At 41.9% G+C, this 16,498-nt stretch overlaps 1 protein-coding gene across 1 annotated transcript in view; it reads right to left on the bottom strand.

Moving 5' to 3' along the window:
• The window catches only part of XYLT1 (xylosyltransferase I), a gene marked incomplete at its 5' end in the record, with an annotated part of 92,111 nt that overhangs the window by 42,931 nt on the left and 32,682 nt on the right, over positions 1-16,498 (bottom strand). The window lies entirely within an intron of this gene.

A 16,498-nucleotide genomic window follows, 5' to 3' on the forward strand; every position in this document is an offset into this window, starting at 1 on the left:
AGGAGATCTGCTGAGAGAAAAAGAAAATACTCCACCGTCTTCTTCCTGAGACATTCCACAACCAATTTCCTATAAATTCAAGGCTTCAGATGGCATTCATAAAATAAATAAATAAGCCCACTGCTGAAAAGCAGCAGTGCATGCTTAAATGAAAATCCTAAAGAGACCATATAAGAGAATTCCACCAAGGATTAATGAACAAATGTGATTAAAACTATCTACAGCTCTGGACTGCAGCCAAAACGCTGCCAGCCGTATTTGATATGTAAATGCTTAAAACATTTGCTATGTGCACAGCCGTTGATGCAAAGCCCCTATAGAGAGTTTCTTCATCTAATTAGAGACATTGGTTTAGCAAACCTTGGAGTTTATAAAAAAACCGCAACATCTCATTATTCTTTTAAAATAGAATATTCATTTGTTTGGAATGTTTTCAGCTATATCCCATGAAACCCTGAAACGCCTTTGGGTAATGAAAAACTCTAGCCCTGTATCAGCTAATAAACCCTACAGCTTTTATGATAATAAAACACTCACCACATGCACTCATTAAAACTTTTTAACTAGTTGCTTTTGACTTTCTTTAGCTATTTGCTAGGCACAAAGTAATCCACTTAATTTCCAAATATTTTATAGTGCAATTTCAACACAAGCATTTAAATTATCCAGGATCTTATCAAACAAGCCATACTGTAGCGCAATCACCATCCCTCTGATGTGGTAAAGCACTTAACAGCATGTGTTTAACTGTAGCACACTTGTAGGTCTTCTGAAACAATGTGAATTTCATACTACGTTCTCATAAATTAATTTACAGTAAAGGGTCTACTTGTCCATGTGTTAGGAATCAGCATGTGCAATGATTCCACACAAGATTAAGAGCCAAGAGCTGTCTGTTAACTAATCTTAGATCTCTTAGGCGCACAAATACACTTATTAAGGTGACCTTTCCAGGGAGGTCAGCTCAGGTGTACCTTAGTTTCTCCATCTCCACCACTGATATTTCACACAACTCACCAATGGTTTGAAATTTAACTCATTGATGTTTACAGAACATTTTTTAAAATCCCCTCAGTCCCAGGAGTACCTCTGAACTGATCTCAGGAACTCATCTGTCTGTGACAGTGACATTTTCTGAGCATCCCTACTGCTGCAATAAAGAGTAAAGAAATAAGAAAAATACTGTCTTGTAATACTGTGTCATATGCAGCTATTTTTTTCCACATTTTAAAGCAACCTATGTATTTTGCAGCAAAATTATGAAATGCATTATTTAAAATAGTTTTCCTTTCAGAAATGTCATTTTATACAATCACTAAGCCCAGATTATATGTATGCTTATCAACAATAAATGCACTGAAAAAAGACTTGAATAATAAAAGCTTCCAAAGCTCCTTCCAAATGTGCAACTGCACAGAAGCTGGTACACATGAAAATAATAAAAATCAGCTACATGCAGGACGAATTATTCCCTAAATAACTTGGTGTTGATGTATTCAACTCAGAGGTATTTTGCCGGAAAGGAAGGAAATGTTTCACCTTTTAACACCTTTCTATTTATTTTAACATTTTAAATTTATTTGCTTAAAGTTTGATCAAATTTCTATTTATTTCTCTATTTACATTTATGAACTACGAGCACATCACCATTAGTATCTCTTTTTTTTTTCATCTTGCTAGCCCAGAGCTTGAATGCCTGACAGGTAGTCCTTGCTCAAAAGGCCTATAATTGCATATTTCCAACAAATATTTTCAAGTAAAGGCAGAGATGTGTGTCTAACTTAGATAAGGGCTAGAAAACTTGTTAAAGGTTTATATTGTAGTAAAGCAAAATTCCCTTCCCAACACACTCACAAGAAACGTCAGTTTAGTTGAACTCCATGTATGAAGCTCATTTTTATCAGTGCCGGCAAAAACAGTTTATCAAGCCTTGCTGGCATTCCCAGTATTCATATTTGGAAAATAAAGTAACGTGGACTGGTGAAGAGGAAATACAGGAATGTGGGGTTCAGACACTTCAAATTATAGCCTAATCCAAAATGTTTAGTATTTTTGGATAAGTAACCCAAAGTTTTTGATGCTTACTTGGCACTATTTCAACTCCAAACATGAGTGGGCTCTCCTAAACTAAGGCACCAATCTTGAGTAAGCAGATTTCCTTTTGGCACTGACACATTTCACGTTTACAAGCAGAAGTTTCTGTTCATGCACATTAAGAAAAAAAGACAAATAGTTGTGAAAGCTATTTAAGAGAGAGAGCTGCCACGTTTGCCTGCTCCCCACTTCAGTCTCTGCCTGGAGGACAAGCAATTTGTCTAGCCATATTTTAGTCTGTTTACCTTGGCTCTGGCCCATTTATAGTCTGTTTCCAGCCTTTTTTGGCTTTTGCTCCCACCAACACAAATCTACAAATCGAAGAAGTCACCTAACATACAATGTTCTGTTTTAATTTTTGTTCTCTGGTGGAGTCAATGGTTAAACACTACCACCCCTGCTGCGGTTAACAGACACATACGGGATGAGCCACATATATGTGTTCTGGGTCTCTTTTGCCTTTGCAGACAGGTACAACATCCTCCAGCAGCAGAGTGGAAGGTGTCTGACTCTGGTCCAAGGAGGGGCCCATGGTTGCCGCTCCGGAGCCGGGCAGGATCCTCGGCAGTACCGCTGCAGCTCCGCTCAACTCCGCTCTGCCCTGAGCAGCATGATCCATTGCTTGTTCTTGTCCAGATTTACTCTCCATGCCACATGGCAGACTTTCAGAAGACAAGCCAACAACAGTTGTCACTCTGATTCAAAATGAATTCTTCCCAAATTAATGACACAAAGGGAGGAGAAGCACCAGTTGCTGCAGGGGCAGGTGAACTCGCACATATTGCGAAGAACTTCATGGGAAACTTGTCACATGCAGCCAGATGCGTTTAGACAAAGTACAACGAGGCCAATGTTTCTAGTCACTTTAGCTGACCTTCCATTAATAGCTGCCATTAACACTTTAATCAGCAACTTTCCAAGGCAGCTGTGGTTAGGATAAATGGAAAGAATTGTGATTTTCATGATAAAACTGCACTGGTTAGGTGGATGACATCAAGAGTCCAACTCTGAACGTTTTTAACCTTTTTCTATTAAGACTATATGAAGTGATTGAATGCAGAGTGTGAAGCTAATGACCACACATTATCTGCTGAAAATACAGTGCAGAAAGGCTATTTTAATATTATACTGTCAAAGGTCTATCATATTTTACATTTCCATTTATAAGGAAGTTGAGTGTTGACGTAAATGAACATTTTGATAGACTGCGAGCAGGAAGCAGCAATGTACCTGAACAGGTTACGTACACAGCTTTAAACCGTGTTGCTGTTTACATTGATATCCACATTTAAAGAGGATTCATGCCCAGAATGTTTAAATTTCATTATCTTATTTACTTAATTTTAACCCCAGAGGTAAAAACCCCAACGTCTTGGGCGTTATTTTTTCTCTTTTCAGCCTATTCTTATTTCTACTACAATAAGGGTTTTCTCCCACTACAAAAAATAACTTGTGGAATGACGGAAACATTGGTAAATGCACTTTCTGCCCATTCTTCTACGAGTTGCATGTTGGAAAAAAGCAGTACACAAATTAACCATTATTTTACTCCTTAATATACTAATATTCTCAGTACCCTCAACAGTGAGACAAGTTCCCTCTTGCAACTCCTTTAATCATTGAATAAAGTCTTTTCTCTATCCTGTTTCCAGCTGATGAAGCCCTATGCAAAAGACTGCATTTTATTCTGCTTCCATATCTGTAATGCTCCAAAATGAGGGCAGTGCACTCAGTTTACGCTAGTGTAAGCCAGACCATAAACCTGGCTCTCTGTTCTCGGAATGGGCTATGGGAAATTGTATCGACAGTTTCGTGGTGTTGCCCAGTTTAGAAGCTAGACTGATTAGGCTGTGAAGGTATGGTGTGTTAACAGACAAAAATCAGCACTGTCTTCCTATCCCTCTGATAACTGTTCTGATTTTCCTTACTTACATGTTCCACAGTAGGTAATTCTCCATAGGAAAAGTTCCTGAGTGACCATTTTTTTTCCCCATAAGGCCGATTCATTAATGTGTCAGAATGGCAGAAAATGTAATTGCTGCCAGTCACTAGAACTTCTAACAGCTGCTGAAATGTATTTGCCAAGATAACTTACTTTTCGCCAAGTTGCCTTTACCTGTTATTACAATAACAAGCCATTCCATTGCTAATCATCTGCATCAACGCAGAGATCAATACAGAAAACTACATTTAACAAGCTAACACACAAACTCTTGGTGGACCAAAACACAAGCCATTCTCCTATCGATGCCAGGTTACCATTTGTGAGGGTGTAGCACTATAAAGAGTTATGACAGGCATGATTACCTTATCTCACAAAGAGAACTGAGCCTACTTAACGTATTTGCTGAAAAGTATCTAAAAAAAATAGTAGTGAAATACTTGCCTAACCAGCTGCTAATACCCAAGGATAATTAATTATTAAAACTAAACATGATAGATTTTTAGGTTTATCAAAGCACTGGGATTTTATTTAGTACAGAACGATGCTGTCTGCTTTGTTTTTTTTTGTGTTTGTCTGCCACTGCATATTCACATAGAATCTCAACCGCCTACATCACACATCCCATTTTGATGAAAACAATAATCAATGATTAAATAAGCAAGTGGAGTGAGCTGCAGAAATTATCGAGTCCATTACTCAAATTAGTGAGACTTTGCTTAAAAGAAAAAAAAAATCTAGATATTGGTCCGAGTGGGATCTTTTTGTCTGTTTATATCGTGTATATTTTACATGGCATATTTTATGTTCAGTAATTTTTTTCACCATCTCTAAAGTTAAATTACCAAGAGTTTTGTGCAAAAGAGAAGAAATTAAAATTAAATGAGCAGATTTAAAGCAACCGTTGACTTAATCTCATTTATACATTCCCACATCCATCTGAAATTTCATTTGTACAAGTCAATAAGAAAAATTATTTGCTCATGAGGTTGAGTAATTATAATAAAAAATGCTCACTTTCTTCCAAGAAAGTGGGAAGAAAGAGACCTCGAGAATGTTTTACGTGAAGTAAACTCAGTCACAAGACGCTGCTGCCTTCTCCAGCCTGCTCGTCACTGCAGAGCTCTCTGCAGATCGTGGAGGCTGTTGGTCTGGGGGTGTCCCGCTGTCCTGACAGGGTGCAGACCCTCTGGCATCTGTGAAGAAACGCAGCTGTGTCCACGGCAATCCCCTCCTCAGACACCTCACTGTGGGGCTGGGATCCTCACCGTCACACGCAGAAGGACAACACGAGGGTATCACGTATACACATCAGGCTAGGCCAGGCTGAGTGCCGGGGATGGATCTACCCAGCAGATCCACCTCGGATCTAGAGTCCCTCGCTGGGGGCTGGGTGCTCCTCAATCCACTGCGACAGTCTCACAGCTTCATAAGAAATCTTTGCTTTTCTGGATACAGTTAAGATGCCACTTTTCCAGCTCAAATGTTAAATGTTGGTAATTTCTCAGTTTCCAAAACAATGTGCTCTCCCTCTGACTGCGTGCTCCCCCAGGGCCGTGATCCTCCCTGTCACCCCACCCTCACCCATTTGTCGGATCAGGAAACAAGAGCCATTCAATCACATCTTCCCCACATCACTTTCAAAATCAGCACACGCCTGGCAAAACAACTGCAGGACTCGAGTTAAACCGACCCTCCCCACACACTCGGCTCTGCTGAAGCCCCTCTTTGCAGGGCCACCTCCCAGCTCCGCACAGGCGGCACCACGGCAGGCGTGCTCCCAAATGCAAAAAGCTGAGCAGGCACGTTCCCTGCTGCCACACAACACGGCGGCTACCCAAGGCTTCAGGTCAATAAAGAAATGGAAAGTGCTCACGCTAAGCTTGCAGGTAGCAGGAAACCTGAGACCACCATGGCATTGCTGGAAAAGGGAGCGGGAAAGCCCCGCTCCGCACAGGCGGCACCACGGCAGGCGTGCTCCCAAATGCAAAAAGCTGAGCAGGCACGTTCCCTGCTGCCACACAACACGGCGGCTACCCAAGGCTTCAGGTCAATAAAGAAATGGAAAGTGCTCACGCTAAGCTTGCAGGTAGCAGGAAACCTGAGACCACCATGGCATTGCTGGAAAAGGGAGCGGGAAAGCCCCTTCTGATGAGGCCACAACGTATAACTTATTGAGAGCTTATGGCACTCAATATTGGTATTGAGTCTTGTTATCTCCCTGTTTAATTTGTGGCATAAACTTAGACAAAAAGTGGCCAACATAGTCTCACGTTGCTTTGAGAGCAGATGGTCCTTCTGATGCAGTGGGAAAGATGTATCTGGGTAAAGAAACTTTTTTTTTCCATCCCACACTTTCCAAGGAAAAGGCAAGAGGGAATATACACTCATCCAATGATGACCTTCAATCTCCTGAACAGAGTTATCCCAAGAAATGAGTGGTGGGACCCCACTAGCAGAGGGGCCACGCGGTGCCCTCCGTGCCAGGGATGCAGCCAAGAGCCCTTCCTCCTCCCGGCAAGACCCCGCTGCTGAGGCCCTTTCACAAACCTCATTTAAAAGTAAAGTGAATTAGAGTAAACCTTCCTGAAGCTTCTCGTGGGCCTGCCACTCCCTTTGATCCCTGAGCTGCTGAATCAACCTGTCGGAGCACATCAACCCAAAGGACCAGAAGGCAAAATCAGGAAAATGGGGTCATGCTAATGGGATTTAACATTAATTTTGCACCAAGACTGAAAAGATGGAAGAACAGGGCCTGGAGGGTGAAAGGGATAACGAACTGAGAGTTGATGGAAAGAAACTAATTGGTTTTAACAACAGGAGGTCACATTTTGTTACCTTTATTTGGGATGAGCAATAATCTTATTTTGACAATTTGTGCTAGCTGATGACCTGCCCTACTCTTTGTTGGGACTGTTTTGGAGTGAAGAATGCAGCGCTAGGATGAGGGGCACAAACATGTGGCAGAGGAGGTCTGAGAAAGCGACAAAGGGAATGTACAGATCCATTAACTGGTATAACTGGGGCTGAGAAGACCACTGGGAGGGTGGGAGGCTGGTGTTCCCGCTCACTGCTGTGCTCAACAGAGCTGCAACCAATACACCCATATTTAACCACAAGATCAGAAGAGAACCAGTGGTTCACTTCAACTTGAGAAAAGACTATAAAAAAGGCACACGAATTTAAGTTAGGCAGCCTGTCACCAGCTGATCTCCTGACCCTGCCAAGCCCCCATGCCTAGCAGACAGGAGGTAACCTGGAGCGACGTCCTGGCTGCTTCTCCGCTCTGAGGTTCAATGGTTCACAAACGCGGAGGTCCCCAGGCACCCTGTGATAGCGAGCACTGCTATCTCTTGTCACAGAGGCGCTTGGCACAACACACGTACCAGTTTCACACACAGAAGAAAGGTCAGGGTGTTTCAGCCTTCAGCTATAGTTCTGCAGCTGCCACCAGCAATGTGACTTGAGCTCTGCAGGAACAGTTTCAGTGCCTACACAACACCACCTATACCACGGTTTAGGAACAACATCAACCCACCCAGAGCACGCGCAGCCCTGGGTCCTGCAAGCCCTTGCCACAGAAACCATCTGGAAGCTACCTTGCACCTGACTGGCATGGTGCATCCCATCCTCAGTATACAATGATCTGAGTCAGTGCTGGGCCATCCTCCAAGGCTGCTCCAATCATTTAAATCCATAATGTGACAGAAATAACCCATCTGGATTTACAGACCTTTTAGTCTTTGGCTGCCCCAAGAATGCATTGCTGCAAGATTACCTGCTAGAAATTACTTCAGGGCAGTAAACTTTTAAACAGAGATAGACCCTGTATTTGGAAAAGACTTCACCCCAAACCAGCTCCTAACATGGCAAAGAGTGCAATTATCCTGATGAAAGGTTAGGGATGCTTGTGCCTACAGCTGGTTCATCAAGTAATGCTGAATGATGGATATAATTACACGGCATGCGGCAGAGTGGAATGTGTGCTACAATGAACCATTTAGGGCCCCATCCCCTCCGATCAGCCTGGAACTAGAGGCGCCGTCACAAACATAGTCAATGGTATTCAGCACCACTATTTGTATAGAGAGAGATTCAGAAGTATAATCATCTATTCCTCTCCTTTTTATTCCAATATCACTACTAAGAGACTGAATCAGAACAACATTTTTGCTCACCCTTGAATGGCCTTTTTGTTCGCAACTATTTAAGAGTGACTTGGGAAAGGTATAATAGCACATGTTGTTTCATCTTCACTTTGAACTGCCACCAGACATTATTTTGCACCTGTTTTATTGTAAGTGGCATCCTGAAACCTACACAAAATAGTGTCTTAATGGCAACTTCAACAGATTTTTAATTTCCTGAGAGAATTCAGTGAGGCCACGAAGGGAGAGCATGTTTAAAATGCAATGCTGTAATAGGAATGTTCCCCTCTTTCAAGCAATTTTAGCTTTTGGAATTTGATAATGATTTTACGGAACTTCCTAAAAAAAGAAGAAACCCAGAACTCAGCTGAAGAGAGATTAGTTTCTGCTCATAAAACCCAAGTAATCACCACAAGGACCTATTTCTCTGCAGCTTCTGTTACCCACCTCATTATTAACAAAGCCACTTGAAGCAAAGCTGCAGGTAAGTGCACAGGAGAGAAAGTCACACCTGGGATTTCCCTAACAAACAAGATCCCACTACACTCTCAAACCCCACGGGAGCTTCTGGCCCAGGAATTCAATGAGCAGCTGAGTACCAAGGGAAGGGCTTACCAGGATGGGACAGTAGTGGGGAATTCTGCTAACCATGGATTTAAAGTACAAGAGCCATCCTGCACAAATGACCCTTTTTTTGACATGGTTACCCCAGACTATTTGTCCACAAAGACAAGTTGTAAGTGAAAAACTGGTTCCATAGCCCTGGAGCTGTGACAGACAAATAGCTGAGCTGGCAAGATCCCTCATGCTGCTCAAAGTCTTCCTCAGCCCCAACACATCAGTTACCCTTACAAAAATACTATGCTAGATATTAGTCTAGCATCCTGAAGACTAAAGACGTAACTGTGTTGCCTAGGAACCAATGGTGCCCATTGTCACAACATTTGTACTGTTATTGTTTATAGATCAGTCTGAATGGTATCCAGTGAAGACCCACATTAAATTCTCTTTTAGGAGACAGACTTTTTTATCAGTCATAAATGAGTAAAAAAAAATAAATTGCATCCAGAAAGTAAAATGGCAAACAGATAAAAACCCTTTGGCTCTTTGCTGGAGAACCTCCCTGTGAGCAGCTCCAGAGCCACTACAGAAGAGAAGAGGACACCAGCCAGGCAGCCCAGCAAGTGCTCAGATGCTGCAATGCCCATCAAACTGTAAAGCTCAGCATCTGGGGCTTTCATCTGCCAGGCGGTCCTCTGAGTGGTCTCAGACACTGGCTCAGATGCTTCAGTTCACATAGGAAGAGATGAAGGGCTGAATGTTTAGCACTGTAATCAACAAGATAACGTGCTGCCAAGTACAAGGGTACTTTGAGTAATACTGCTATTCTAAAAATGTGCTTTATTGATGCATCTTTAATCTGCAGGCACTGCAGAGATGCCTGGAGAGCCAAACTAGTCTCCAATTTGGGGTGCATTTATGTGTGTTGCCAGGCTGTGGCTGCTATGGAGAACATTCCAGAAGTACTAAATATCCAAAAAAGTTACTAAGAGCTGCAGATGTCACAACCCTCTAAAAGCAAAAGCTGCTCTCTCTAGCCTTAAACCCAGGAGGGGAGGTGGAGAAAGAGTAACCTCAGCTGCTGTGGCTGCCCAGAGAAAGGGTGGGTCTCCCTTCACTAACATTTGCTAGGTTGAAGAAAATATTATGTTAACACCAGATGTAAATAAAATTTTTAAGCCACAATAATTTCAACATTTCACCCCACCCATTTGTGACCATGTGCAAAACCACTGCTTTGCCAACCCCTGATATTTTAACAGTAATACTGAGAAGTGGGATAGCAAACCAAACAGATAACCTTCAAAATATATATAAATCTCAAGCAAACGCGCTGGCAAAGTGAGAAAAGAGAAGGAGAAAAGGTTATTTGAGGGATTTAAGAAAGAAGCACATCTGAAATTCCCAGAGAATGCAGATTCAAGAAAAACAGTGACAAAGTTCCTTTTTGGACAGGAAAAAAGATTCCCTGTGAAGCATTAAGAGTGGACTGACGTCTGGCTTGCCAGATAAAGATATTCTGAGCAAACAAAACCGCACACAATGTCAGTGACAATACCGAGATAAAAACCTCAGGCGCTGGCATCTTAACAGATGTTGTAATGCAAAAGCCACCTGCGCTGCACTCCCATCTAGATGTACAGATATGATCTACCAGTGCTTCAGTTCAGGATACATTTGAAAGGGCACTTTAAAGAATGCTGTATTATTTGCCTAGTGCCCGGTTCATTATCCTAGTGGCGAGGCTTCAACTTCAGACCAGCATTGTAACAGGTGGCTTTGTATGGGGTGTAAGGTCAGTTTCAGCCCTGGAAAAATCAGTGTCTTCCATACAGGCTTTCATGCCCAGCACCAGCTTACGTATCGCCTGGAAGGAAATACATGTAAGGAGGCAGCTTTGAAGTCTGAACCTCAGTTAGACACATAATTGTTAAATTAAGTCAAGTCAAATTGACAAGTCTGAGAGAGAGAGAGAGATAGAGAGAGATAGAGAGAGAGGAACTGCCTTTTGAGCCAGTGGTTTTGGTGATCCTTTTTGCCATTACACAGCTTCCATCAGCCCTGCTGGCTTCAGGACTTCCGAGTTCGTAAACAGCAAGAGGGCACAAGTGGTCTCAGGCATTTCTCACAAAGCTAGAGTGCTGTATGTGAAAGCCAAGTTCTTTGTTTCAGTTCTATTAAGATATTTTCCTGCATTTCCAATATTGCATTTCAAGCCTGCACATTGCAAAATCTGAGAAGTTTTGCAAAAGCAGATGGACAGCTCAGGTTTGGTTGACTCACTCCATGCAAACTGCATTCTCTTGCTTTTTTCTCCCAGTCACTTGCTTCAAAGGTTCTGTCATTTGGTCAACTGCCCATGTGAAATCTGGGCAAGTCATAGTAAATTCGACAGAGAAAAAAAACCATCCCTGATGTAGTTCATATAGAGTGGTAGTCACCCACGTTTTGCAGGGGATGAACCTGGGCCAGTGGCTGAAAGAAGGAAATTGCTTTTCTCCCAGGTAGTTATGGCAGCTGAAAAATAACTTGAAAAAGTGCTGAAGCACTTTTCCCAAAGGTTGAACTTCTTTCTAATACCTGTTGGTTATAATTATTTCCACCTACCACCAGGATGAAAACCTGACGGCCTATTCCCCCCGCTCCCACCCTCACACTCTTGGCAAACACTTTGCTGCCCAGGGACCTTGATCAGAAGTCATCAATTTGGTTTTGTATTAACCAATAATTAATCTGGCTGCTCACAGAGGAGACGAATTTTAAGTAATTAATTTTCCTCACAGCCATTTTGTCCTCAGTTTCCTTTCCTGTTATCCAAAGGCAGCAGCCCCGGCACAGCCCCAGTGCAGGACCTGGCCACGTAAGTTGTTAGAGACGAAAGCTGTGAAGACGACAGATGAGTGAAAGGACAGCTTTATCATTACTAGTCCGTTTACCACATTTGCATTTTGCAGGAGTTCAAATAAAACTGTTGATTTTGGGTGGTTATCTTTGCTAACAGCTCTCCTAAAGAGTCAGGAGTGTGGGTCTGCAGGAGGAAACGCAGGACAGAGTCGGACTGTCTGTGTGCTGCTGGCTGAGTGGGCTGGAAACATAGACCTGAGAAAAAGGTTTACCTACTTCAAAGGGCATCTCTCAAGTTTCTAAAGAAATATTTAAATCGTTAGATGAATACTGCTATTTAGCATTAACAATGTTACCCTGACCATCGATCAGAGGACAACACAATGAAACAAGAGCAGGTCAGTCAATAGTTCTCTGCTAGCTCATTTTTCTTAATTTCCAAGTGTGATCCTGACTGACAAAGATCATCTCCATAAATTATATCAACTCTGGCACCTCTTTAAAGTACCAGTCCCAGTCAGATAACCCCATTTACTCCCTGGACTCTGTAGCCACCCTTCCCCAGGTGCTATTTGTATTATCATACAGATTTCATTCAAGTTCCAGACCAAAAACCTCTATTGAATGTGTCTCACTTGACAGAGTCTTCACAACACAAGCTTTTATGGAAAATATGGTTACACAACCTTTATCCTAAAATAGTGCCAAACAGCAAAACACAAGCAGTTTTACTGCGTTTCTTTTAAGTTCCTTTGTTATACCTGATTGCTCATAATTGAAAATGTAATCCTATCCGCATTCCTGGCTCCATTAATAAGCCACTCCATTTTCTTACTATTCTGAAGCACTCCCCAAGTTTCTGCTAATAATTTTGCTTGACCTTTAATAAAGACCAAGCGTTAGCTGGCAATTAGACTCGGTGATCCCTTTGGTGATTGAGGCTCAGTGATTTACTGTCAATTACAAATAGTTCAAATGTTTCATTATGTTTATTCTTTATACAAGCTTTGTGGCCAGGTAAGCGCTGACATGACATTCACTGTTAAATGATCTCATTAAACTTCTTAATTTAAGCGGTGTAACACTTCACCTGCCACATTATCCAAGGACTCCTGCAATGCACATTAAACATTCAGCATCAATAGATGCTCTACCATAGTTCACCTTGTTGGGAGTGAAATTTCAGTCCCTGAACATAAGGTTGACTACCTGATGCTGTTTGTCAGAGACAATAAATAATGCAAATAGATACCTATGTAAAGTAAGAGGTTAAAGACATCAATAGCTTTCCCATAGAGTTTTGAAAGAGGCTCTGAAAAGACTTGATGTCATGAAAAAATGCCACCAAAATTAAAGTTCAGAAAAAAAGAAGGAAGGCACTGGTTTCTTTCATGTCTTTATGAACACAAACACTGTGAGAGATGATTTTCAAAAAGTCTGAAGGCACGTGCCCTTTTTTTATTCACAGCCCCAGAGCAAAAGGAGGGGCAGTCACACAACCCCCCCCACCTCCCAGTCGCTCGTAGAGGTCTATCGTTAGTCATTTCATCCCTCATTTTCCTGATAATGGAGCTGAATGGAGTCAGGGCTGGATAATGCACCACATCATCTCACTTTGGCCAATAAACAGCATATTGCCTCGTGACTAAAGAGAAGCAGTATTTTTGTTGGAGGCACCTTTATGCCCAGACTCTGTTTGCCCGTGACTTCTACTGCAGTAACAACTAGAAGCACAAGAATTCAGACCTCCTGTGTGCCAGGTGCTGGACCTACAGAGTCCACCTCACAAACTAAACATTAAGGCATGAGAAAGACTAATAGGGGTCTGAACTTTCCCCACTTGCACATAGTTTATTTTACACATTTTTAGTTGTTTCCCTCCCAAAATGAATGGTTCTAATATTTTTTCCCCTGCCTTTATATAGTATGATCCTTGACATCTGCTTCTGGACGTCTCTTCTGAAGGATGAAGGGCCCCCAGTAATTGTAATGTAGCCTGTGAACACACCAGATTGCTCCCTGGACAGATTTAGGCTTCATCATACAGTATTAACCCCACATACTGAATGTGCTTTTCTGACTTTGAAGGCTGGATTAGCTTTTATTATCAGAAGAGAAGTAGTAAAGGTTTCAGTGCTACAGATGGAATGGCAGATGGGAAGTGAAAGCTTAATGCGAAGCAGCTCTGGATAAAAACTATTAATCCACAAAATTCATATGTTCTTATGCAGGGAAATCTAGCAAAAACCACTGCAATATGACTAACCAGTGAGAGAAGTGTAAACTGCCCCTAGCCCATTATCTGACAAATCATGGCATGAGGTCTGAAAGAAGGAAAAAAACCCTCAAACATCATATTTACTATTTCCTGGAAAAACAATCAGTTCTCTGTGGGGCATGCAGAAAGGTAATGCCTTCCTAAAGATTATAAAGAATATCAATTTATAGTATCTCCACTATGAAAATGAAATGGACTCATATATATATTTGATGAGATAACATTTTCCAGGGTTTATAGCTGCAATATTCCATATTAAAAAAAATTTAACAGTACCCATAAGTCACTGTCATTACAATGGTAGCACTGAAAAAGGCTTTTTACTTTTTGTTGAAGTGCATGGTGTGGAGAAGAAGCACATTTCCATCAGTTCTGGTAACAGAACGCTTTGACAGAAAGGGAAGCGAGTACATCAGACGCCTGCCCAGCTGCTGAGAGCCCACCATGCAGCTCTGAGAGCGGCTGCTATGGAGAAGCATGACCTTCAAGAATTTCCCCCATGAAGAAATCAGCACCTGGAACTTTTCCAGCTGAATGGCACTTGTTTAGAGTTTCAATGACTCCAAGATACCACGGCATTATTACAGAGAATCCATTAACACCGAACTGACTACAGTCCACTCAACAAATCCTGTGGTTGTTTATGGCCATGCCTGTAAGTGACTGATTCCATTTGGCCTTGTGGTTTAACTTGATCCCCGAGGAACTGAGAGCAGTTGAGACCCCCATGGGTCATGGCCTCAGCATCACACGATGTTTAGGGGGGGCTCAACACCACAGAAGGATAACTGGATACATCTGCTGGAACTAGCCTGTAATTATACTAGACCTTCAGCAATTGTTCTCTCACAATTTATATTACCATTGTAGTTTGACCCTGGCCAGCAGCAAAACATCAAACAACCACTCGCTCATCCTCCCTGCTCCCGGGGTGGGGGAGAGAATTAAAGGGGTAAAGGGAAAAGATACTTGTGAGGTGAGATAAGAACAATTTAATAACTAAACTACAATAAAATTGAAAATAATGACATTAATAATGATGATAATAGTAATGTATACAAATATACAAATGTGTGATACACAGTGAAACTGCTCACCACCCAATGACCAAGGCTCAGCCCATTCCTGGCTAACGATCCCGGAACAGGGAGAGTCCTGAAACCACAATCCAATAAAAAGAGACAAGAGCCCAAGCATCTGAGAGAGCAAGGTGATCCCGAGAGAGGGGAGACCCAGAGAGAGTGAACTTCCAGACAGATCCTCAACTATATACTGGTCATGACGTGCATGATATGGAATACATAATTGGCCAGTTTGGGTCTCAATCCTAAACCTGAGATCGAATCCTAGGCTAGTAACTGGGGCTGTGCTCCCTCCCAGCTTCTCCTGCCCCTGCAGACACTGGCACAGCAGAGAAGCTGGAAAGTCCTTGACTGTCCTGGCAAGAACTATAAACATCAGTATGGTATCAGCCTTCTCCTCAGCACAAATCCAAAACACAGCCTCACACTAGCGACTGTGAAGAAAGTTAATGCCATCCCAGCCAAAACCAGGACACTTACTTGATTCAATGTGCCATCACCTAACTTTTACTCTGTGGTCTTGCATTTGTCTATTTTTTACGATCAGTGCAGCATTCCTCACCGGGAAAGTGAACGATAGTGACTAACAAGCCAGCTTTTCCCAAAACTCAACAGACATACAGACAACTACATACTCTCCCTTACAAGGATAACGCGTCAAAATTGTTAGGTCTCTTCCTGTTGGGCACCAAAAGTGTTTATATTGGATGCAATGAAAAATATCATGATTTCTTAATTCAAATCCCCATGTTCCAATATTAGTGCAATCTCTGTGATTCATGTGCTCTTCCCTAATCTTTCTCCCCAAAATGTGTTGTACTTCACTGACTGTGGCTAGAAATGGGCACCAGCAATAAAGCCTTTTGTCAGTTCTCACAAAATCGTTTCTAAGGCATACGCTCATGATTTTTTTCATTTTTCACTTCAGTGGGGATTTCTGTCTGAGTAGCAGCTTCAGGAAGGGACCCATGCTTTGAGAGAGACGTTGCAGGAACCTACTTGGAGAAAGGCAGTGAAAACACCTAATATATTTATTTTCTATGAGTACTAAAAGCATGTTATGTCGTCACTCATCAAAAAATCGCCCAAGAAAGTTACTTCCCCTTTCATCAAATCATTTCAACATATAGGGAAACAGAAGTCACAAGGAAAATTTTCTCTTTCCCCATTCTTGATAATTCTTATAGTCTAAACCCAACAGTTTAAGGACACATTTTTTGGGGGGCGTTGTCTCTTTCTTGGGTGTGTGTTTTTGGGTTTGGTTTTGGTTTGTTTTTTAGTGACTATCTACTTTTGCACAATCTAGTAAACCTTACAGAATGCAGCTGTGGAGCCTGGGTTATGTAAATCCAGAAAGAATATAATTTAACTTAAAATCACAAGCCTTGTCATGTGGTGGTGTGCGAGTTCTTTGCCTGACATCATCTGAATAAACACACTGAGGAAACAGTTGGTGCTGAAGATATAATTGACTCCTAGCAACTTATTTCTCACTTCTACTATCATTATCCTCTGCAGAAAAAGTACTAAAGAAAGAAAGAGGAGACCA

Source organism: Pterocles gutturalis, unplaced genomic scaffold, assembly GCF_000699245.1.
Source record: "Pterocles gutturalis isolate BGI_N339 unplaced genomic scaffold, ASM69924v1 scaffold8269, whole genome shotgun sequence".
In the NCBI taxonomy this organism is placed as follows: Eukaryota; Metazoa; Chordata; class Aves; order Pterocliformes; family Pteroclidae; genus Pterocles; species Pterocles gutturalis.